At 36.0% G+C, this 26,728-nt stretch overlaps 2 pseudogenes; both read right to left on the bottom strand.

The window, feature by feature from the left end:
* LOC107707752 (sodium-dependent lysophosphatidylcholine symporter 1-like) overlaps positions 1 to 6,947 on the bottom strand; it is a 9,559-nt pseudogene extending 2,612 nt beyond the window's left edge.
* A 6,741-nt stretch (positions 6,948 to 13,688) lies between these two features.
* LOC107707739 (sodium-dependent lysophosphatidylcholine symporter 1-like) lies at positions 13,689 to 22,849 on the bottom strand (annotated as a pseudogene).
* Positions 22,850 to 26,728: the final 3,879 nt, after the last annotated feature.

The raw sequence follows: 26,728 nt of genomic DNA, 5'->3' as shown, positions 1-26,728 counted from the left end.
AAGTTGTGGTGACAGACCAAAAAAAAAAAAAAAAAAACAGCACGCTCTTTTTGATGTGAGCATTTGCTTCTGTCCCATTATCTTTTTTTAATTCTGTAGAATGCATTAATGTCACATGACTGAGCAAAACACCTTCAGGCGGATCAGGACCTTCAATCTTCTAAGTAAACAGACAGGGACACATACCCTGCTTTCCTTAATGCGTCTTGGATTTTCTGTCGCCGCTCTTCATTGATGGGATAGAAGCGAAAAATTACCAAACTGATGAGCAGCAGGCAGATTGGCACAGGAGCGAAGAGCACCCGCAGCGAGTATATGACCTCTGGATTGTGTTTACAAGCACCAGGCTTGTATCCTACAAAACTGAAGAGTTTGGGAAGGAGAACATCACATGAAGCTTTCACATGAAGCTGTAGGTTTAATGGGATACAATAAAAGATGTGGTGCACAGATGTGAAAAATCTGATTGGAGGAAGCTCTTACTGTAATACCAAAGTAGAGACTCCAACAGACATGCCTCCTCCGAATTTGTTGAAGAAAACATAGCAGGAGTAGAACAATGGTTCTAGATCCTGGCATGATGGGTTCTTAACTTTGAAATCATCCACTACATCTGGCAACATTGACCTAAAATAAATAACAACCTGGTTTCACACATATATATATATATATATATATACCAGCCACTTTATTAGGTACACCTATTCAACTGCTCGTTAATGCAAACATCTAATCAGCCAATCACATGGCAGCAACTCAATGCATTTAGACATGTAGACATGGTCACAATGACTTGCTGAAGCTCAAACTGAGCATCAGAATGGGAAAAAAGGTGATTTAAGTGGCATTGAATGTGGCATTGGTTGTTGGAGCCAGATGGGCTGGTTTATTTCAGAAACTACTGATCTACAGGAATTTTCATTGCATAACCATCTCTAGAGTTTACAGAGAATGGTCCAAATAAACAAAAATAGTGAGCGGCAGTTCTGTGGTTAAAAATGCATTGTTCATGCCAGAAGTCATAAGAGAATGGCCAGACTGGTTCAAGCTGATAGAAAGGCAATAGGAACTCAAACACTAAAATTGGACAATAGAAGATTGGAAAAAGTTGCCTGGTCTGATAAGTCTCAATTGCGATCGAATTTCAGTATGGTGTCATTCTGAACCGACCAAACATTATAATGATGAACATATCATACAACTAATTCCCAGCTGACCACCATCTGGGTTAGCGTAATGTTTCAGTAATGCAAGAGGAAAACATTGGGTGGAGTATGTGTTGGTGGAGTGAGGGCTTTAGCAGTAAAAGAGAGATTACATGAATGTTAAATTACCAAGGGAGTAGATAGAGGGCTGCCAGACTCGTGCCAGCTACCATGGACATAATAATGAAGATGGGTAAATTACTTTTCACTAGGGATATCACAATCAGAGCTGGGATATAAACCTGTAGAGGAGAAAGAGGGATGAAAAAGTGGAAACTATTTCAGGTAAAAAAATAAATATAAAAACTAAGGGCATGCTGATGGGCTGCATTTAATATTAACTTTACAAACAAATATAACTTGTAATTGTTATAGTATTCCTATTTCCTTTATATGCAGCCATAAATAATCTAATTAGAAACAAAGAGTGGTGCTCACCGATAGGCCGATGAATATGGTGGTCTTCTTGCCTTTTTTGACCAGTAGTGTCTGCCACATTGGGATGGATATTGTAGCTGATGTCTGCACAAAAAAAAGATTACTAAATATATAATTCTGCATAATTGAAAATTAATGGTATACATATTTTAAAAATAATTTGTAACATAAATGTGAGACTGTTAAAAAAATGTAAATATGTTGTACTTTAATATAATATAATTATATAATTAAATTAATATAATTTAATGTGCTTTATGTCATAAAATATAACAATACAAATTACAAAAATTAAAAGTAAAATTTCAAAAATAGAATTTTTTTTATTTTTTATATATACAGAAGGAATCTGGCTGCATAAGGTTATAAAAAGCTATTTTTACAGATCAGATCAGGTAGAAATAGCTCCTTGTTACAGTACTTCTTACAATACACTTTGAAATAATGGATCCCTCACCAGTAATATAAGAACAAGATGCTGGAAATATGCTCCCATATTCGCTGCGTGAGTACAGAAAAGGGCAAAATTCCCCTGAGCCATCTGAAACAAATTTTAAATCCACTGTGTGACTAATGTCAAAACTATCATACACACCTGTGCATCTTTCTAGGCAATACAAACATGCTCTTTTGGTATTTTGATGTTTAACAACCATCAAAATACGTGCATAATTTAAACAGAAAAAATGGCTTACTTGGAAGGCTAGTGAAGCAAATAGGAAGCCAAATACAAGCCGCACATATGGAGTGTGTCCCACCACCATTTTCATTCCAGTTAGATAGGTGACATTTATGCGGTCCAGTTTACTCAGAGGGGCTGAAGTGAGAAGTAGACACATGCAAATCATTGTATTAGTCTAGAAGTTACAGCATTAGTCAATGGGCCAAATACATTGCCTGGCCAAAAAAAGTTGCACACTCTAATATTTCGTTGGACGGCATTTAGCTTTAATTACAGTGTGCATTCGTCCTGGCATTATTTTGACAACCTTATGAAATGTCACAAAGTTTTTTCTCTCAAGTGTTGCATTCGTTTTTGGCTGAGATCTTGTATTGACAATGGGAGTGCTCCCACCATCTGACTCTGAGGCAAACCACCAAAAAAGTCTTCCAAAATCCTAAAGACTTTGAATGGGATTATGGTCAGGACTCTGTGGTGGCCAATTCATGCTCAATGAACCCTTCTTTCACACTTTGAGCCTGATAAATCTTGGCACTGATATCCTAGAATATGGATATGTCAAATATACCCAAAAAAGCATGTCTTAAAATATTTTGCGCCTGTGTCATAAGTAGATTACCCGCACCTGATGAACATTGGCTCTGCTTATTTGCAACTACGCTAATTTCCACTGCGCTTGGTATATTGTGTTGGTCGATATATAAATGAGATGTTGCATCTGTGTTCTTTAATTTGCGCGTTGTCAGTAAATCAGCTGCAGAAAATTCCACGCCCATCTGCGTTGTTTTGAAATTGCACTCTAGCGCTAATTTGCCCTGTTTAGTAAATCTGGCCCTTAGACTCTTAAGTGTCTGCTTATTTAAATTCAAACAGCAACTTTTTTTACCCGGGCAGTTTATTTATTTATGTGTTTGAAAATTCCTGATGCACAATTAGCAAAGGCTGAAAGAACATGTGGTACAACCAAACAACAGATGTTAGCATTTTAACCCATGTTAACTCATTTGGACCCACCCAACTGTTCCTTCACTCCAAGAAAAAGGACAAGGCAGCAAAGAAAGTACAGCATTCCCAATACTAATGCTCCAGTCAAATAGGCTCTTCTCTGTAGAAAGACAAAATTAAAAGACAAATCACAATATATATTCAGCTAAACTTTTCTGGAATACTTTCCATTTCAAAATCAATAGCTAAACAAATTCCACTATACTCATTAATAAGATGTTCTCTGTGCCTCACTGTATTTTGTAGAGTGTCAGATATGTCATCCAGCGATTCAGTGGCGCAGAAGGCCCTTCCGTGTCATTCTGTAAACTGCAGACGTGTGTCCTCTTGGCATGGTGCACCCCCACTATCTGACCCTGAATGGCAGCTCCTGCCAGTGTAGCGAACACTTCCATGCCCATTCCTGTATCGTGAGAGACAACAAAGCCCTTGACATTTCTCTTTTATATAGGAAACAGATCTCAGTTTATGTTATGTCCTATATGTCCAAGTTTCTGCTCTCTACTTCACTATCTCTGGCTTAGAAATAATAATAAATAAAAAATAATAAAAAAAATTTTTTTGCTGATGGATAACAGAGACCTATTGTTCTCTCTGTTTGTAAAACCTTCAAATGTCCTAGCTTTGTAACTTTTTTCAAACCTTTCAAACAAGACTTTGTCCAGCCAACATTCAAAGTTTTATTTTATTTATTTTTTTGGCATTTCGTTAATTTTTTTTTCTTTGTGCATTTTTGAAAATTCATTTTTTTAAGTTATATTTTGGGCCTTCTTTAGATAATATACAGATCAGACAGGGCCTCTTGGGTCCAATCGAACTCAGGTTAGGATAGATGATGAATAGATAGATAGGATAGGATAGATGAAGGGTGCAATAATGATATTTTACACTTTTAATTGCAATCTTGCATCAGCGTGTATGGCTGGAATTTTTTCATTATTTCTTTTCAGTTGTCCTTTTAGAAACCAGCATGTTTTTTTTGTAAGCTGTTTCATCAAACTCTAACTTACAGTATCAGTGGAGATTCAAGACCGCTGACTTTGCAATAAAATCATAAAATCCTAGAACACAAGATACATGGCAATTCTTTCACCAAATCATCTATTTATGCTTGCGGCTATATTTTCTTACTGTAACCAGTGGCTGAATCACGATCCTTCTGATCCCCCCCCAGAAACATGTTTAGGGAAGAATATGGCACATGGTAGCACTGAACAAGATAGAGACAGGGAAAATTGCTTTAGAGTCAGTTATGAATCATATCACACTTTATATAAGCAAACAGCTGTCTGAAAACTACAGTGGTGAGTACTATATTTCATTTTGGAGTAAAGTTTGCTATCACCATGAGTTGGGCATCACAGTGTCACTGTAAATTTGTTTGTAATGTATGCTGAATGTGCATTCTAATGTATTACTGAATATTCTGTTAAAAAAATCATTTAATTTAAACATCCCCCAATGCAGGAAATGTCCTTAACAGCCAAACATCTTTTCTTCTTATTCTAAATCTGTAAAACAGCAGTTAACACAGTGGGCAGATAATGGTAATAGTGGTCTTACACTCATGAAGGTGTCAAACAGACAGCACCATGTGAAGTACCAGCCGAAACTAAAGCCAGAGGACATGGTGTCCTGTGGGGTATACCAGAGCATAACGTATGACAGGACCCCAAGTGGCATTGTAAACACAATCCTACATAAAGAGCGAAGTTGAGCACAGAGCAGACATGCGACACACAATTTTGCAGATTCTGCATTTTTAAAAGAATCCATTTGAGTACAGTATATTATCGTTTATATGCTCAAAACTGGTCATATGAGCAGCAGCCTCTGGTCAAACTGTGAAATATCTAAAACAGAGTTGAGGAAGTGCTTTACACCCAGTCTGACGTAAACAAGTACATTCACCAAGGAATAAGTTTGCCAATTCTGGTCCGGCCACTCTTGCTCACGGCATATCCAATCAGAGGATCCGTAATAGCATCCCAAGCTCGACCGAGAAAAAGAATGACGGATGCAGAGAAAGCTCCCATCTATAACAGACATATGGACAGAGTAAAATTCATCTTAAAAACTCACTGTGCCCCATTTTTGTTACAGAACTTCTTTTGTAGTATGAAAATACAGTTACATATAAAATAATGAAGCTGTTAAAAGTACACAATGTATTAACTTTCACAGAACCTTTCACATGTTCATTTCACTTTCTGTGCTAACAGTTCAGCTAAACACTGTTGAATGTGGATTGCAAACATAACATGCAAATTCAGGAAGAGTTAAGGTGGACCACGATGGAGCCTCATGCATTTTATAAATATATAATAATATAATATAAATGTTTAGCTGTTCTAAGTTTTTAGAACCACAGATCACACAGTGATTGTGTTTCACAAACAGCCCTCAAACAGCCCACGATGAAATTGAATGCACAGGGTTTGATGCTACAACCTTCATTTACCAGCCCCATCGAAATAACCAATGCAAGCAAATAAGACCATGAGAAAACCTTATCAGGATATTATAAAAATGTTTTATTGTCTCATTGTTTGTATTAACTATCATATCCTGCTTATATTTTAATGGAAAGAGAAGCTCAGTTAAGTGATTGCACACAGATTGCATTATATTAAGTTCAAAAGTGATCACAGAATATTATGACACATTTACGCAGTTAAAAGCCAACAAATCATAATGTAAGTCATCTGTGCAATTGAGTGCAAATAACACTAATATTACAGTTGTGCAGGGTGATTTCCTGGATCACTATCCAAATTAATGGGTGTGGTAGTATTAAAAACCAAAAGTTTTTTCCCTAATATATACTTGATTTAAAACTTAAGGTCAATGTATGTAACACAGCCTCTTTGCTCATACAGATTAAACATATTTTATGCATTGGGTATATATTTAATGTGATACCAAGTTCGTGAAAGGCTGGTGTGAAACTGTAAGTAAAGTATTTTAGAGGTTCTGATCTATATGGTCCCCACTGACAGTTGCTTTTATCCTTTCATACTTGCCTTCACAACATCCAATAAAAAGATCTGCATGAAAAAGCCCTTGGCGTTTGCAGTCATTTGATAAGGCATTCCTCCAATTGCATAGCACAGTTTTCTGGATAAAGGGATGCCTGGAATCTTCTGCACAAGATCAATACGTAAACATCAAATTCTCATGTCAACGATTTTGTGAATGATGCTATATTTCAACGTTAAAATGAGAAATAAGGTATTAGTCTATTCTCAGATCCTAATTGTTTTAAATTTGCAACATCTTTTAGAGTTTCCTCAATGCTGAAAAGCTGTAATTTACATAATCAAAACCTGCGGTTTATAAAAAGTTCTCTATAAAATGTCATACCGGTTGATTGTCGTCATTTTCCGTGGCACAGATGTTGTCGTCTGTTTGTTTGTCCAGTACACTGCTACCATTGTTGGCCATCGTTCAGTTATCGAAGAGTTGCCAGTTATAGTTTTCTACTGCCTCTTATACTTGTTGCAATGTGGGCGTGGCTGTTCCTCTGCGTTGGTCCGAAAGCATTTGAGGATACCCAGAACCCAGAACAAGTTTCGCAATATTAGTTAAACAAATGTATTATTTTACTCTCTGGTAAATAACTGTAGTGAATAGTTGTCCGACTAATAATGGAAAGCCGAAAGTCCAGTCAAACAAATAGCCTATTCACTGCCAGTGGTTTTTTTTATGTAAGTTTCAAACACCTAATTCTAAATTCTTAGAACTTAGAGAATCTCTACATGGCAGCCATTCTATTCCAATTTCTGTTGAATTCCAACTCAGGCACACGTCATTAACGAAGTACCGATTAGGTGATCAGATCACCTCAACCAAATCTTATTTAATGAGGAAAAATTTTTTTTTTTTAAACTGCTGTGGTCATCACTACTGACCATGCCAAAAGAGTTGAAAAGAACAGTTTTTTTAACAGCTTATTGCTTGTTTGACTCAGGAAACCAGTCTCAGGAAATCCTCATTTTAAAATGACTTACACATTCCTACTAGTTTTTTTTTTAATGCGTCATCAAATCTAGGCAGTCTCTAATGTTATCGGAGTGTACTTCATGCCATCGTCGAGGCTCCTCAATTCAGGCACATAGCCTAATTTCAATGACATTTCCCTTCATTCCAATTGTGAGGAAGCAGCAAAACGTAGCGGTCTGATCCACGATACCAGAACCTGGATTCCCACACTAGCTTAAAAGTCTACAAGTGAAGCTGAGCTGAGCTGACAACAATCAGTCGATTGTCAAAGCAGAAGATGGTACGTGACGTGTGTCTCATGCTTTCAAATACGAAATCTTTCCAACAAGGGCTGGAGCAAGTCGCGGCAATGTCATCTTGCAGCGGCACTTCCTGCCATTCTGTGGCAGACAGCTGCCACTGTTTCTATGCAACGTTTTATAAACGAGGCCCCAGGTGTCTTTTAGAAAAATGATTTATTACAATAAAACAGAAAGTATGGTCAAAGTATTTAGTGTATATTGATGTTAATACTTCGAACTTCTCAAAAGATCGAAATAAACGGTCTTTTATTACAATAAATGCTATCAATTCACAACGAAACACACAGCATCAAACATGGCGGACTTGAGTGAGCGGCGGCCAGCGGCCTTGAGAACGGTGCGGCTGGTGGATTCGACGAAGGAGCGGCCGGTGGGCTTGCGGCAACCACATGTGACGACCCCGGGCTGGACTCCGCTTCGTCCATGGTGAAAGCCGATCCGGCGATCCACAGCGCGAAGTTGATGTATTTCCTCAGCGACCAGCACGGATCAGCTCTAGGCATGACGAAGCAGATATCATCCTCTTTTGGAAGGCCAAACAAAGTAGTTTTGCTTTTACAACGAAACACACAGCATCTTCACGACATGGCGGCAGCAACAATACTACAGCGAGAATAAAAGTTACGCCCAGAGCAGAAGGTGAGCCACATAATTAAGTTTACACAACCGTGATAAGACAAGTGAGTACATACTGTGTAAACAAGTGAACTTATGCATCAACCAGTGTTCTTATTAGATGAACTTCAAGGCTGGAATATTATACAGAATGGACATAACTGCTGCACTGCACATGAAAATAGACGTAAATTTCTGGACAACAGGGTCACCAAATGTTTTATGACATCTTATGTGTACGTTCGATATTTTAGATCCTTCAAGAAAGTTTTGAGCCCATTTCATTTCAGTCGATATTACAATATGAAAATAAATTAATCATCAAGCCAATCCACATATGAATCACCCATAAACCTTGTTCCTCAGGTTGTGTTTGAAGCAACAGCTGATTGATTTGAAGAAAGAAGGCTACAGCGCTGCTTTCATGGACCAACTGCAACCTCATCAAAATATCAGAGCATTCACTCAAACTCTCATTTCATGCTGCAGTACCTTTTTTATGTCATTATTTTTTGTGAATGACCTGTCCACCTGGGTCACATTGTTCTTTTTGTTCATTTCACACTTATTGTTCATTTTATTGGACGAATCTGCATGTAATTTTATGCACAAGACAGAAATTTAGTTTGTCATTAAGAACACAGTAGCCTAACCAGTGTTAGCTACAAATCATGTTCTCACATGAAAATACATTCACCCCATGTTGTAATTACTGTAATTATGAGATTCCAACTTGCAAAACATCCTTGTATAACTCATAATTACAACTTGTAAACTGGGAATTTCTGAGAGCCACAAATTCGTTTAGGCACTATATGTTGATAGTTTTGCCGTACACGTAATTCAGTGTCTGAATACGTGAACAGCTCTGAATAGCATATTGCCATCTTGAAAGTACAGTAATTACATGAGATGAACGCAGAAACAATTTGTAAATAGGTTGATTTGACGTCTCTGCTGGTGCAGGTATACTGCACACTCTGATTGTGGAAGTGAGTATCAGAGCAGTGTAGAGTTGCTTCATCAGAAGAAAAACCTCATCAGTATCTTTCAGCCTGAGAAAGAAAAAAATTTTCAACAGTGGAACAATGAGAGGTGGTGTCAACTGTCAAGTGAGTAGAATAATACTGACAGTCCAGTTATTCCACTGTAATCAAACTAATAGTCAAAGCTTAACTGTCTCTGTTCTGCTTTATTTCAGATGACACATGTCTTTAAGGATTAAGGATCTGGGGTCGGATCTGAAATTATTAATGTGGAGAATTTAATTTTTTAATTTTTGATATGCAAGATGTCGGCAAAATCTAACATGCCTTACTGTCATTTATTCTATAGGATATGGTGACATTTACACTAATGAGCCAAAATATTGTGATATATAGGTGAAGCCAAAATCGTTGAGGTAAAACAATCTGTTCTCGTAATCAACATGTTAAATGCAGGAGAAATGGGCAGGAATTAAGCTCTGAGCAACTTGAGCATAGGTCCAGATGCACAAAGTTTCTCATAAAAGAGAAATGTATCAAAAAAACAAGAATTTGTGTTGCTTTGAAGGACTTTGAAACCAATCAGATGTGGTAAGTTGCTTAGTTCTTGGTTCTGGCCCAGCCGTAACATAATACAGATGTAGCAAATTAGCTCAAAAGGGAAATGTATATAAATAATTACACTTAATTATGATTAAATACAATTATTTAAATGAGCTGCCAGTAGTAACTGTAACAGAATTAAATTGCCATCAACTAATCTGTTCGTCCAGCGAACATTTAGTGTAAATTCATATCAACTCTTAAGAAAGGATATTTTCGTGGCCACAGAAAACAACTTTCTTACAGTAGCCTAATAATGCATTAGAGCATGTAGCAAGGATCAAAATCGTAAAGGGACATTATTCACAAGCAGGATCAGTAACTCGTGTTATTTTTGAACAAAAGTTTTATTAACTAAACGCTAACACACATAACTAATCTAAACAAACAAACATACAATCACTCATACATGGGGAAAGGGGCAAATGAGACTTGATGGATGAAACGTTCAGGAAAACCAGAGAATGAAGTTATGAAAAGAGTCAGTTAACCACCTGAGTAAAACCATCAGCGCCATTTATAACGGGGTCTATGGCTTATACTAAACCTCTGTTTAGTTTAGTTAAATGTACAATACTTGCATTGCCTTGGTCGTTGATGAGTGTCCGGATGCAGTCTCGGATGAAAGTCTTGATGGTTTCAAGGTTTTGGACTTGCTATCACGTTCTTCTGGGTTCGAAGAGTGATGAATTCCAAAGATGTTCTGATTCAATGGTGATTGGGAGTTTCTTCCCAGTGGAAAGTGAAAAAAAGCTAAGAGAGACATCAGCTGAGATCCTATAGGATCTTTGGTGAATGGAAAGTCAAGGCCGAGGCGTGGTACGAACTTAGGGTGTCCTTAGAAGACTAGCTCAGCATCCCCATTTTCTCAGAATATAACAGAAACGCAGACTGAATGGGCTATATGTTGGAGCCCACCGGGCACGCCCGCACCGGCTCAGGCTTTCCACAACGGGAAGCAATCAGAAGTTTCAGCAGAAGACCCAGGGCGGAACTTTGCATGAGCCCTTTAAAGTCTGAGAAGAGTCCCGCCTCTCAGGACGGCTTGTCCAATGAGAAAGGCTGAATTTCCAAGCAGGAGGTTGGAAATACTGGAGGGTTTTATGACCCTTTGTCTGAGAGCATGGTAATTTGCATAGGGAACTGGATTGGATGTTGATATGCAAACTATTAAAGATTCTTAGAACACTAATATGTTGCATAAGTATCCACATATTATATAGGCTACACTCTCAATTAGATCATCCGAAGAAGAATTCATAGAGGCCAAAAATGGTATAGGTGAGTGTGACGAGTGGGGTGGGGCTGAGAGCCGTGGGAACGGAGCGAGGCCTGTGGAGTAAGTGATAATGCACGACACCTGCGCCACTCACCGGTCTCGTGTCCCATGGAGGAGTTCCGAAAGGATAAAAGGAGTCGTGACGACAGTGCAAGACGAGAGAGGACCAGGCCTGGATTTTATTTTGTGTTTTGTGGCTGTCACGCTGTTTTGTGTTTATTTTATTATTAATGTTTTGTTTAAATGTTCACCGGTTCCCGCCTCCTTCTTCCCGAACTACGAACTGTGTTACAGTGAGTTTACATTAACTAGTGATCTGTCATAAGCATGCATTAAAACAATACACAAGACCATATACAAGGAGGTAGTAATCATACACAAAGACCTGGGGATATGCATGATAGGAAAGTCATAGAAAAATTTGTTTATGAATTAATGAAATTAGTAATTTCCTATAGCAGTATGTGTCTGTTTTAGAGAGAATTGAGTAGGGCGGAAGATTCTACCTACATACTTTTAGGTCGTAAAATTTATCTGGTCTGGCTGAGGTGTCCTGGTTACCATGGTAACCAGGGGCCTGGGGTCATTCGCAGACATCCTGGCACCCAGTATGTTTATTGGGTGAGGGGTCTGTGATTATTTGTTAATCTAATGAATAATTGATTTGTTAAATCTAATGAACAATTGTGTGTCTGATTGGTCCAAATGCTACAAAGAAATGGATTGTTTTCCTGCTGGAAAATCCATTTTAAGATGGTCGATGTGTTTTTAAACATGGTAGCTTGCTGGTCTAAGAGGGTAGAGCAGCAATGAACCAGTTAGATGATCAAACCAGATGGTAGCTGATGACCAATGTGGAGGAAATTTAATTATTATTATTAGTTTTATTTGCTTTATTCTATTCAAGAGTGTCATTTTCCTCTTCTGATGCTTTATTAACATGCTTGAGTTTTCGAAGAGCTGAGATAACAGGAAATCTTTTTGATGTGTGAGTGTGCAAAACAAGTGTGAAATTTTATTTTGGACCTAGCTTCTTAGACTTTTAATTTGCATTAAATACTTAGGTACACATCTAGGGGACATAGTTAGATGCCTTAAATGGACACATTTGTTGAATACACAGTATGATTGGATGAGATTGAAGCATTCGGATTTGATTACACTGTAAAAAAAAAACACGTAAAAAAAAAAGGTGCAATGCATGGCAGCACAGGGTGCCAAACGTTTGCCATTAATGGGAATAATGGTGATACACCAAGAACTGAAGTAACATGTTTACACAGCAACATGATAAATGGTACATTGACCATACAATACAATGAAATGTTTAAAGTGTAATCTGAAATTACACGTTTTGTCTGTGTAATTACGAAAAATGCAGAGACCATTAAATTAAATACCATTCTTTGACTGAAAATTTAAATAACATGTTTGAACCCTTATTTAATGAAACATGTTTTAACTGTAGATGTAAAAACATGGTTAAACAGTTGCCCCTGCTTACGTTTATCATTATTAAGTTAATCAAGATATTACCTACCAGTGGAGACGAAAACGCAGCATTTAATCCCGCGCTGGCACAAAAATTAAGGTAGTTGCTCCGATGGGAAAGCGTGACTCGATGTAAACAGAGTTAATTGGCACAACAGGTAACGCACACTGTTTCAAGTCAGCCGCCGATCGGTTTGCGCGGCGCCACATGAAGTCGAACGTGACTGTTGCCTTCATCCACTGATAACGGTGGCAACGGGCACTCAGTATGTTTTCAGAAACAACACATTCCAGCGCCAGATCGCCTCTTTAACAAACGAATTATATGAATGCTCTGCTCTGCTACATAAAATTGTTATTGGGTACATCCGTGCAGCAAAGGTGTTTCTAAAAAGTGGTGGGGACAAAATCGCTCTTTGGCAAAACGTGGTGGGTACGTCTCACCCCGCAAATTACACGTTTTCCAGTAACACATATTCTAATCAGTTAAATAGGTGACAAAATGTAGGCTACATTTGGTGTTAATGTATGTGTTTTTATGGAAATTCACAGTTCTGATCAAAATGTGATATGACTGTAAAATTCTACTGTTTTTTTCTCTGTAAAAATAAATTTTTCTCAACTCTGAAAAAACATTATATATGAACGTTTTTTTAAGGACATGTAAGGTTAAAAATACATAACAATTACTTTTAATTAAAGACAAAAGGCCATTTTTTTCAGAAACATATAATCACTTGAAAAACAGATAAAATGTACATTTGGTGTCAATGTATGCATTTTTATGGAATTTCTCAGTTCCTATCAAAATGTGATATTACTGTTAAATTCTACTGTTTTTTCTCTGTAAAAACACATTTATTTTTTACAGTGTAGGTTATAAATGTGGAGTAAACTTATCTCTCTTTGTCACACTCTGCAGCCAGTCTGTATGACTGTTGACCATTTTCTTGCAAGAAAATAAATCTTCAACAGACTTTTTGTCTTATGCCTTTATTAAAATAGAAAATTGCCACAACACCCAGCTTGGACCAGCTAAAAACCAGCAACCGTGTTTCACAGCTGGATTTTCCAACAGGATTAGAACTGAAAGATAATCGTTCTTCCTCTGTCAGTGCTCAGGTCTGCAGGCAGATGTTCCTCTAGCTGTGGTTGAGGAGATCCTCCTGAATCTGCCTGCTCATCAGGTGGTGCGAGTCTGTCGTCTGGTGTGTTATGAGTGGAAGGAGCTCTGTCGCAGAGAGGGATTCCAGCCATGTGATGCTTCCAGACCCCTAGACGACTGGTGTCTGTTTTACTTTATAACTAAGAAAGGGAGTAACTTGCTCAAGAATCCCAGAGCAAATGGACACAAGCACACAGCATGAAAACAGGAAAACACAGGCAGTTACTGGTTTAAGACCGCAGATTTTCACCTCTCCTGCATCCTCTAGCCTCCAGCTCATTGTGAAGTACCCGTTACATAACATGCTCTCAACACTCACTTTATCTGTAGTCTTGTAATGTGGGTGACTAGAGTCACAAATATCCACGTCCCACACCCCCTCCATGAACAACATATCAAGTCACCCAACAGAAATACCAGTTCAGCCAAAAATGAAAATTCTGCGACCTTTAACTCACAGTCATGTTGTTCCAAAACTCTATGACTTTCTTTCTTCTTTGCAACAGAGACAAATGTATTTTGGCATGAAATGGATACAATGGAAATCAATGGTAACCAAAACTGCTTGGTTATGAACCTGGTTATTTTCATTTATGGGTGAACTATCCCTTTAAGGCCTACGACTATTGGCCACAAGATGGTGCTGTGCGATTATGGCAATAAAAGGCCATTCACATATTTTCACATGGCTGTATATTTATACACTTTTACATCATTATCATTATTACTGCTTCTGATGCATAGACAGTTATCAGTAAGCCATTCGTTGGTTGATTTCCCTGAAGAGTGTAAACTCTTTATACAAAGCAACATTGCTGCAACCAGTGATGTAGGTTTGAGGCAGGACTTGTCGTCTGGATATGGTGCAGAAATGGCACACTGCAAATTTAAGACCACTAATGTTTCACAATTCTGGTTTTGAGGCCCCACAGAACTGCATGTTTTGAATATCTCCTTCCTTCACCTCAGGTGTATAAGATTAGTGAAATTCCTAAATGGTTTTGGGATCCCTCCAAAGAAGGAATGAGAAACATTCACCATGCATGATCAAAACGAAACCTGTTCATTACTAACAGTTCCAGAACCTGTCAATGTTACAAAAGTAGTGAAATCCTTGTGGCATAGTTAGTGATTACTTCATAGGCTCAGTTCTTATTCTCCTTTCCTGCTGATCTCTGTCCTGTATAAAACAGACACCGTTAATACAGTTTTGCAACTTATGCAAAACTGGAACACAGTGTGAGAACATTAAGACATATTACGCAGACATATTTAAACATATTATGCAGTGCTGAAAATAAATGTAAAGACTTAAAATGAACCTTGGCCTTTTGTGAGTGTGAAAGAAGTTGTAGAAGTAACTATTTTGATAAGAAATATATGTAGAAAGAACTAATGTGTCATACATGACTTCTCAACTTAACCAGTTATTCTCGCAAAATAGAGCCCTCAAGGTAATACAAACGCAAACACATACCCTGCTTTCCTCCGTCGCCCTTCATTGATGGGATAAAAGCAAAAAATCATCAAGCTGATGAGCAGCAGGCAGATTGGCACAGGAGCGAAGAGCACCCGCAGCGAGTATATGACTCTGGATTGTGTTTACAAGCACCAGGCTTGTATCCTACAAAACTGAAGCGTTAGGCAAGGAGAACATCACATGAAACTTTCACATGAATCAACCACAGAAGCTGTAGGTTTAAGGGGGTCCAAAAAGATGTGGTGCACAGATGTGAAAAATCTGATTGGAGGAAGCTCTTACTGTAATACCAAAGTAGAGACTCCAACAGACATGCCTCCTCCGAATTTGTTGAAGAAAACATAGCAGGAGTAGAACAATGGTTCTAGATCCTGGCATGATGGGTTCTTAACTTTGAAGTCATCCACTACATCTGGCAACATTGACCTAAAATAAATAAACAACCTGGTTAGTATGTTAATAAGTTAATATGGCCATATACAGTATATCCATGTATGACTATGATAATAAGATATATGATAATAATTGTGTGGAGTATGTGTTGGTGAAGTGAGGAATTTAACAATGCAGAGGAGATATTTTATAAGGGTTACATTACCAAGGGAGTAGAAAGATGGCTGCCAGACTCGTGCCAGCTAACATGGACATCATAATGAAGGCGGGTAAATTACTTTTCACTAGGGATATCACAATTAGGGCTGGGATATAAAACTGCAGAAACGAGGAGAAAGATGAATGAAAAGGTGCAAACAAATATAGAACAGGTGCAATTGTTATAGCAATACAATTTCATTTTTGTGCAGCCATTAAACAACCAATAACAAAGAGCAGTGTTTACTGATAGGCCGATGAATATGGTGGTCTTCTTGCCTATTGTGACTAATACTGTTTGCCACACTGGGATGGATATTGTGGCTACTGTCTGTACAAGAGCAGAAAGAACACCATGAAAAACATACAATGCTACATAAATTAAAAAATGAATAGTTATCTGACTATTGTATAATTTTAGAAGTAATTTGTAAGATAAAGGTAAGACAATTCAAAAACATTTCAATATTGTGATTTAATGTAAATTTTATAATTTATTTTGTATGATTTAATTTGCTTCATGTTGTAACATTTAAATTACAGAACAATAAATATTATTTAAAAAATTATTATTATTTAAAGGGGGTCATATGATGTTGCTAAAAAGAACATTATTTGGTGTATTTGAATGAAATGTATATCTCTTTGGGTTTGCGACTTTAGTCTTTGCAACTTTAGGGATCTTATCTATTCATGAACAGCTTGTAACACTCCAAAGAGAAAGGAAAACTTGAAATCGCATCATATGACCCCTTTAAAAATATTATTTATTATGAACAAATTAACCTGACTTTCTTTTTTTCTTTTCTTTACATGTCAGCTCAAAATAGCTCACTGCTGTATTTCATATAATAATAATAATAATAATAATAATTTGAAATTATAAATCCCTTACCAATAGTATGAGAACAAGATGCTGGAAATATGCTCTCAAATTTGTTGCGTGAGTGCAGAAGAGGGCAAAATTTCCCTGAGCCATCTGAAACAAATATTCTTATCATCTTGACTTCTGTCATACTTAATAAAATCCATTTGTAGTCTCTAAAACTGTATGGCTATCAAATAATTCATTATTTTAAACAGAAAAATGGCTTACCTGGAAGGCTAATGAAGCAAACAGGAAGCCAAATACAAGCCGCACATATGGAGTATGGCCCACCATCATCTTTATACCAGTTAGATAGGTGACATTTATGCGATCCAGTTTACTCAGAGGGGCTGAAATGAGAAGTAGACACATGCAAATCATTATATTAGTCATAGTCATTTGGTCAAGAAAATTATAGCTATAGTTACATATATTTTTGTGTATGTGGTACTCTTAGTGAAGGCTGAACGAACACAACATCAGAGATTTATCTGAAATTTTAAAGTTAACTCATCTGGACCTACCCAACTGCTCTTTCACTCCAAGAAAAAGCACGAGGCAGCACAGGAAGTACAGCATTCCCAATACTAATGCTCCAGTCAAATAGGCTCTTCTCTGTAGAAATTAATAGACAAATGACACTACCGTTGAAATGTTTGGGATAAGAAAGGTTTTTTAAAAAGTTAATACTTTTATTTAGCAAGGATGCATTAAATTGATCAAAAGTGAGAATAGAGACATTTTAAATATTACAAGAATATTGTACTTAAAATGAAGAATTTTTACTGAAAAGAGGTGTTCTACCATCCAAAGAGGAGGTGCAACCAAAAATCAACTTTCAATTAGAAAAGGTGCAGCACTCACTCTTGAAAAAATCCAACTTTATTGGTTAAAATACATGTGACATTTCAGCCAGTATCCAGGCCTTTATCAGACAGGCCTGGATACTGGCTGCAGTGTCACATTTATTTTAACAAATAAAGCTGGATTTTTTTCAAGCGTGAGTGCTGAACCTTTTCTACTTCATATAAAGAACCCTGAAAAAATATATCACTTTTTCCACAAAAATATGAAGCAGCACAGCTGTTTCCAACACTGATAATAATAAGAAATGTATCTTGAGCACCAAATCATATTTTTGAGCGTATTAGAATGATTTCAGAAGGATCTGAAAAGTCAGCTTTGCATCACAGGAATAAATTACATTTTAAAACACATAGAAATGGAACATTGTAATAATATGTCATAATATTACTGTTTCTACTGTATTTTTGACCAAATAAATACAACCCTAGTGAGGATAAGTGACTTCTTTCAAAATCATTCAAAAATTCTTACTGACCCCATACTTTTAAATAGTAGTGGATATTCATACACTTTGCTAAATTAAAACCTGGCAACGTCACAAACTTGAGACATTGAAGACATCGAAGTGAGACAATTGGGAAGAACAATGCTGAACTTAAAATACCTTGTCTAAAGTGTCTGTTTCTGGCACTATAACAGAAGGTACTTGGTTGCTGAGTTTAGACATGCAGTATATGGTTTCTAATATCATATTTAAAGTATGATATTTATGATATTTAAATCTGGAGGCACTGCATTCTCTGGTACAACAGTTCCAGAGAAAGGGCCTACGTATGCTCAACACACAAGGAATCTAGGAATGAATTTAGAAAAAAACAGCTGCCTTGACAGTTCAGTCAATATGTGTGGCAATATTTCACAAGCAATAACTAATAACAAATTCTACTATCCATATGTGCTTGACACAATAGTAATAGGATGTTCTCTGTGCCTCACTGTATTTTGTAGAGTGTCAGATATGTCATCCAGCGATTCAGTGTGGTTCGCAGAAGGCCCTTCCGTGTCATTCTGTAAACTGCAGACGTGTGTCCTCTTGGCATGGTGCACCCCCACTATCTGACCCTGAATGGCAGCTCCCGCCTGTGTAGCGAACACTTCCATGCCCATTCCTGTATCGTGAGAGACAACAAAGTTCTTGACATTTTTTCTCTTTTATACAGGAAATAGATTTCAGTTAAGGTAATATCCTATAAATTGTCAGCCAGCGATTCAGTGTGGTTCGCAGAGGCCCCTTCCGTGTCATTCTGTAAACTGCAGACGTGTGTCCTCTTGGCATGGTGCACCCCCACTATCTGACCCTGAATGGCAGCTCCCGCCTGTGTAGCGAACACTTCCATGCCCATTCCTGTATCGTGAGAGACAACAAAGTTCTTGACATTTTTTCTCTTTTATACAGGAAATAGATTTCAGTTAAGGTAATATCCTATAAATCCAAGTTTCTGCTTTCTATTTACAAAGTATCCTGCTTACAAATAATAATAAAAAAGGACGACTAGAAGAAAGTATGATCTACCTAGCTGTTGTTGTTTTTTTAAACTTACAAAGACTATGAAAAACCAACATTCATAGTTTTTATTTTTTATTTGCATTTTTTTATTTTTTGAATGTCTTTGAATTCCAAATCATTTTAATTCAACTTCCTTATGCACATTTAAATAGCAATTCTTCCGTTTGCTATCCCAATTCAAATTCAGGAGTATAAAAGGTATTCCATCAATTCAGTTATGAATGGCACACGTGAATGGTGTTAGTTATGCACAACTGATTATTTGAATTTAGAATATTTTGAGATTTTGATCTGTTGTTAGATCTGTGCTTGATAGAAAACGATTGTAGAGGATCTGACTTTAACAGTAATGATTGTCAGGGCTCTAAGCAATGAAGGAAGTTTCAAAGTTCAACGTTTTCTCCCCCCTTTTTCTAACTCCACTTAGGACGCTTGTCTGCTTCACATAAAATTTGTATACACTATCTTAAGGTGCTCCTGACAATAAGTTCAATCAAGTTCAGATTTATGATTCTTGATAGAAAATATGATTTTTTGATGTGGAACATCTAATTGGCCTATTTCTTGTTTCTTGTATAATTGGAGATTTAAGATAGTTGACTTTGCATAAACATTTAGAAAGATACATTGCAGTTCTATCAGCTTGCCACAATCTAATTGACTACATGAGCTACTGGTACTTGGACCACAATGACTGCCATTTACGGCCATATTTCCTTACAGTAAGCAGTGGCTGAGTCTCGATCCTTCTCATTTCCCCCGAGAAACATGTTTAGGGAAGAATATGGCACATGGTAGCACTAAACAAGACAGAGAGAGAATTAAATGTTTTGGATACAGTTATGAATCATATAACACATTATATAAGCAAACACAGCTGTTGGAAAACTATATTTACTATATTTATTCACCATGAGTACTTCACAGGAAAGAAGTGGGAACTATAGTGTCACTGTATATTTGTTTGCAATTCAAAACTAATTTAAATGTAGTCTTCCCCCTATGCAGCAAATGTCCTTGAATGTGTAAAACAACAGAAAACTATAGGCACATAATACTGGGCTTACACTCATGAAGGTGTCAAACAGACAGCACCATGTGAAGTACCAGCCGAAACTAAAGCCAGAGGACATGGTGTCCTGTGGGGTATACCAGAGCATAACGTATGACAGGACCCCAAGTGGCATTGTGAACACAATCCTACATAAAGAGAGTGGATGAGCAGAATGATGAACAATTGGCATATTAAAAAATGTCTTTGAAAGCGTACACTATCTATTACCATTTATATGCTCAACATTTGTAATACACATTTAAGCACATTTTTGAGAAAGTTCTTCACACCCAGTCTGACGTAAACCAGTACACTCACCAAGGAATAAGTTTGCCAAATCTGGTCCGGCCACTCTTGCTCACGGCATATCCAATCAGAGGATCCGAAATAGCATCCCAAGCTCGACCGAGAAAGAGAATGATGGATGCAGAGAAAGCTCCCATCTATAACAGACACATAGACAGAAGAAAATGACTGTCTCTTCTAACATACTTACTGTGCCCCATTTCACAGAATTTCTTTTGTAATACAAAATGCAGTTACACATAAAACAATGTTCTACCAAGCTGTTAAAGTACATAATATGTTAACTTTCTCAAGCTCTTTCACATTCCCATTAACATACTTTCACATGCTTCCGGTGCTAACAGCTTAGTAAAACAGCATTGAACGTGGCATGCAAACATGACACGAAAAGTAAGGAAGAGTTGAGGATAGAGCATCATCAAGTAACTTTTCATAAACCGCAGTTCACACAGTGATTATCTCTCACAAATGCCTCAAAACTTTTCATTCACCAGCTTAGATATTTAACCACTAGGGATACACCATCCTCAAAAAGGACATTTGAAACCAATGGATGATAGGAATAAGAGTAAATATGACAAGAAAAAAACATATCAGTACATTATAAATAATATTTTACTGTCCTATTGTGGAAATTAAATGGAAATTAAAGCTCAGTTAAGTGATACATTAGATCAGATTATACTCATCTTAAAGGTAATCACAGAATGTAATGTGGCACAGTTAGACAATTTTGAACAGCCAGCAAATCATATAATGTTAGCAATACTTACTATTAAACAAATAACATTGATATTGTTGTGCTACACACTTTCACAAAATTAAAGTCAAAGTATATAATGAGGTCTCTTCACTCCTATAGATTTAATATATTCCATGTATTCATGTTTTACCAAATGTGTGTGTGATAGGCCACTGTGAAGCTGCATTTGTACAGAGAACATATGGTGGTAACACTTTAGAATAATGGTCCATTGTTAACAAGTAACTATGCAGGAAGTAATAGGTAGTACTACATTAACACTTAACTTAATACTATTAACTAATAGAGAAGCAAGATTAACTAAGTAGTAGCAAATTTAGGACAAAGGTAGTTCCTTATAGGATATTTGATCATTACTAAAAAAATATATCCTCATTGAGAACTACTTGCGAACTATGACCAATTAATAAAGAATAACCAATTAATTACTAATCACAACAGTAACGTCAATTGAACGTTAACAAGTGAACAATTAGGTTCTTTGTGGAAACTAATTTATGAATATGATATCCCCCAAATAAGTCGGCTACAGTAACTCTTAACTTTTATAAAGAATATCTCTTCGGATTTGAGACTTTAGTCTTTGCAACTTTACAGATCTTCTTTATGCACCAAGAGCTTGTAACACTCTAAAGAGAAAGGAAAAAATTAAATCGCATCATATGACCCCTTTAATAATTATCAAATAGCTAATAAGGAACTACCTGTCCTAAATTTGCTATTACTTGCTTAGTTAATCTCGCTTCTAGTATTAAATTAGTATTAAGTTAAGTGTTAATGTAGTACTACCTATTACTTCCTGCATAGTTACTTGTTAACAACGGACCATTATTCTAAAGTGTTACCCATATGGTATACTATATGGAATTCATTACTGACAGCTGCACATCTTGTATTCATTTATACACACCTTAACAACATCCAATAAAAAGATCTGCATGAAAAAGCCCCTGGCGGTTCCAGTCATTTGATAAGGTATTCCTCCAATGGCATAGCACAGTTTCCTGGATAAAGGGATGCCTGAAGTTTTCTGCGTGAGATCAAGATGTATCATCAATGTAACGTGTAAATAATACCGTGTTATATTTCTACGTTAACACGACAAATGTTGAATTTTAATACAACATGTCTCTTAAATATAATAAAAAAACATTAAAAAATTACATACAAATATATACTCCTGTCTTCTAAATTCTTTGATTAAACAACAGCAACATTTTGATTAAACTGAATAATTTCTGAAGGATCGTGTGACACTGAAGACTGGAGCATCGGCTGCTGAAAATTCAGCTTTGCCATCACAGGAATAAATTTAAATAAAAAAAAAAAAAATTAAAAAATTACAAAAAAAAATAAAAAAAAATTTAAAAAAAAAAAAAAAAAAAAAAAAAAAATATATATATATATATATTAATCACCATTAGAACGAGCAGTCTTATTGCTCTTTTTGCATAGTCTTATTGTTTCTCGATGCCAAAGCGCTTTATGTTACTGTTATTTGCAGCATCAAAACAAACCCTCTGATGTTTACAAAGAATAAAAATTGTATATCATACCGACTGCGTGTCGTCATTTTCTGTCGCGGAGGCTATGTTCTCATCTGTGCGATTGTCCAGTATATTCCCACTACTGCTGGACATCGTTCAGTTATCGAGGAAAAGAGTTGCCAGTTCGTTTTTCTGGCTCTTCTTATAGGCTACTTGTTGACAGGTATGCGTGGCTTTTGTTCTTCACAAAAAACATTTGGCCAAGTTTCGAGAAGGTCTATTGCAAGTTTCGCAATACTACTTAACGAGATTGTTATTATTTCTAATGTCAGGTTGGGACATGTTGCCACGTGTTTTAAACGTTTCTTTTCTTTTCTAAGGAAATTTATCTTCTTTCTTAGAAAGCAGACTGAAACATTATGACATGGCATTGCATTCTCTGGTGTGATAACAATTCATTACAACATATCTTAAATTAGCATTTCTTTCATTATGGCCATTTGGGCCATGATTTTAATTACCATGTGTTTTTGGTCACTATATAAACTTTAATTTTATAGACCTTAATTCGAGTTGTTTCATGTTTTGATGACTAAAATGGGCATAAAATTTTTTGGAGAATACTAGAAATATAGGCCTACATATGAACATAAATAATAATAATAAAAAAGATAAACAAAAATGAGTAAATATCTGAATATGAATATATGATGAGCATTAATATAAGACCCATAAATCGATAAGTAATAAATGATAAATGAATACATTGCATTTTTCATTGCAAAACTTTAACCAGAACAGCACAAGGTCATATTAAGTAAATGTGCAAATTAAATAATATAAATTTGGCATTCCCCAGGATGCATGGCAATACAATACCTTACAAAATAACTCCATTACAAGTCCATTACAGAAGACTGGCACCTGTTTTACTTCTTAACTAAGAAAAGATGTAACTTGCTAAGAATCCCAGAGCTGAAGATGATTCACATAATTAAGACTGTATAAATGTCAATATACTACATGTACATATATATTTATATCATGACAACTCTCTGAAGATTTTAGCATGGTAATGGATATTTTTTTCATTTTATTTGTTTGTTTATTTAACAGGGACAATACACTAGGCATTGTTACACACAGACAATCAATGCTGTGTACATAGGGCATATAGCAAAAAGCTAGTTTGCAGCTCTCGTCCCTGGTTAAGCTTTTACATAAAATCAAAACAAGCAAGTAAAAAAACAAACAATCATCACAAGGAACAAAACGAGTACAAATAACATGTGTATATGTTGTACCTAAACATTCAACAATGGAATATTGACATACCTACGCACATATGTAACTTTATACAAAGTCACAAATATAAAATGTAAATCAATCTGAATAAAGAAAGAAAATGTACTTAACCAGCCTGTATAAGCCTAAGATACTTAATGTTCACATCGCTGTAAAGATTTCAGCCATTGTTTCAGCTTTATAGAGAAAACTTTAAAATCTGGTTGCAATTATAAATCAACAGGCATACTGTTCCATAGATGTGAACCTTTCACCGAAAAGGATGATTGACCCACAGTAGTTCTGCATCTCCTAACTCTCCAATTCCCACTTACTGCCCCTCTGGTCTTTGCCCCATCGCTACTGAATTTTTGTATCAACTGACAGATTACATCAGGGGCAAGGCCATATATACACTTAAATGCTGTTTTTATAAATGAAAACTTTAAAAGATTATCAAAACTTAACAAATTATACTTTTGAAGAATTTGACAATGATGCCATTTCATTGGTTTCTGATCCATTACTTTTAAAGTTTGTTTGTATAATGACATTACAGGCTTGACGACTGATTGGGAAGCCTGACCCCAGATAAACATTTTAGCTGCTTTTAGAGATATACATGGTCTTATCATACGAAAACAGTTCAAATTTGTCTTAATAGTCTTAGACATTTTCTTAATATGGGCATCAAACTTAAGCTTAGAGTCTACAGTGACACCTAAATATTTAAATTCACTCACTTCCTTGATTTCCTTTTGGTCAATTTTGATTTTAAATACATCCAGTGCTTTGTTCTTTAATGAAAAACACATTGAAACTGTTTTGTTGTAATTTAAAGTTAAACAGTTATCCTGCAGCCACTGGGAAACACTGACCAATTTCCTGGTTAACATTTCTGCAGCCAGATGAGAAGTTTCTGCTGTTACATAAATAATTGTGTCATCTGCATACATTTGACAACCAAACTCCTTGCAACTTTCAGGTAAATCATTTATATATAAACAAAAAAGCAACGGACCCAATATTGAACCTTGTGGTACACCTAGTTTGCATTTTTGAAGTGATGACTTCACACTGCTAATTTTAACACATTGCTGTCTGCAACCCAGGTATGATTTGAACCAGTTTAGAGCTTGTTGAGAGAAGTTAATTTGTTCCAATTTATTTATGAGTACTTCATGATTCACAGTATCAAAAGCCTTTTTAAAGTCTAAAAATACTGCTCCCACTACTTTTCTATAAAATGACCTATAGCCATTTCTGTTGAATACTTTGGCCGAAATCCAAATTGCTTAGGGTTTAGCAGATAATTTTTTTTCCAAATAATTCATTAATTGTTCAACCACTAGCTTTTCTAAAACTTTGGAAATTACTGGAATAATTGAGATGGGTCTATAATTACCCACCTCATCAGTCTCTCCAGACTTAAAAACAGGGGTCACCACAGCTGTTTTAAATTTTTGTGGAAACTCACCAGTTTTAATAGATAAATTTACCAAATGAGCTATTGGCCTTACCAATGTTGCGCTATGTTTTTTAATAAGAGAAGCATCTAAACCTAATATATCTTTAGCTTTTGAACTGTTTAATTGATCAATAATTTTACAGATTTTTATCTTTATCAACCTGTGAAATATAAAATGATGGAGATGAATTTCTTACTACATCATGTGATAAACAAATAGAATTGAAATTGAAATTTAAATCTTCTACTGATTTAAGAAAAAAGGTATTAAATTAATTTGCAATTTCCAAAGCATCAATACTGACCTTTCCATTTATATTCAGTTTTGTTATTCCTTTACTTTGGTTACATTTCAGATTCATTCAGGTTAATTTATTCATATGTTTCCAAATAAGTGAACTATTGCCCTGTGAGTCAGCAAATAACTGCATAAAATAAGAAGACTTTGCTTTTCTCGGTTCACTAACCACTTTATTTCTTAAACCACTTTATTTTTTTCAGTGCCAGATCCCTCTTTTTCATTCGATGATGAATTTCAATATTTATCCAAGGCAAAAAAACTTTTCTCCTGTTACTTTTAAAGGAGCATGTAAACTTCTGGGTTATATTTGCAAGTGTGTCCATCAAAAAATCACAGCACTCATTTAAGTTATCAATTTGAAATATACTCTCCCAATTGATGTTATTCAACTAATTTTCAAACCGAGACATCTTCTGCTTGGGAATTCCAGTTTGTGAATTATTAACTGTGGTTCCAAAAAATCGGCTCTGAAATCGTTGTTTTGTTAATTTTCTGACAATCAAGGTCAAGATATGATCAGACAGACCTGTTAACATATTATAAATTTTAAAACTCGTTCTGGTTTATTTGTAAAAATTAAATCTATCAGTGTTTTACTAGTTCGAGTGATTCTTGTAGGGCTCGTTATCATTTGATGCAATTTATATTTAGATGCAATAATTGTACGGTTTTTTTTCTTACTGTTATCCAACCAATTTATATTAAAGTCTCCCAGTAAAATTGTTTCAGTGCAACAATTAAACAATTTAAACAGTTAATCAAAATCATGGTAAAACGAAACATTATGAGAAGGAGGGTTATATAACACCATAATATTAAAATTCATTCTCGCTGATAACACTACATTTAAAATTAAACATTCTAACCCAAAAGTCTCCAATACAATCACAGAACATTTAAAAATATGACATGTTGGAATACTGCCCTGCGGCCCAGTCTCCGAAGGGAGGGGATCATGCTCTGCTTCAGTATGTCACAG

The sequence above is a fragment of the Sinocyclocheilus rhinocerous genome, unplaced genomic scaffold, assembly GCF_001515625.1.
Source record: "Sinocyclocheilus rhinocerous isolate Xijiao unplaced genomic scaffold, SAMN03320098_v1.1 scaffold565, whole genome shotgun sequence".
NCBI classification, from domain to species: domain Eukaryota; kingdom Metazoa; phylum Chordata; class Actinopteri; order Cypriniformes; family Cyprinidae; genus Sinocyclocheilus; species Sinocyclocheilus rhinocerous.
The sequence above is the reverse complement of the archived record's forward strand: the minus strand, read 5'-3'. Positions and strand labels throughout refer to the sequence as shown.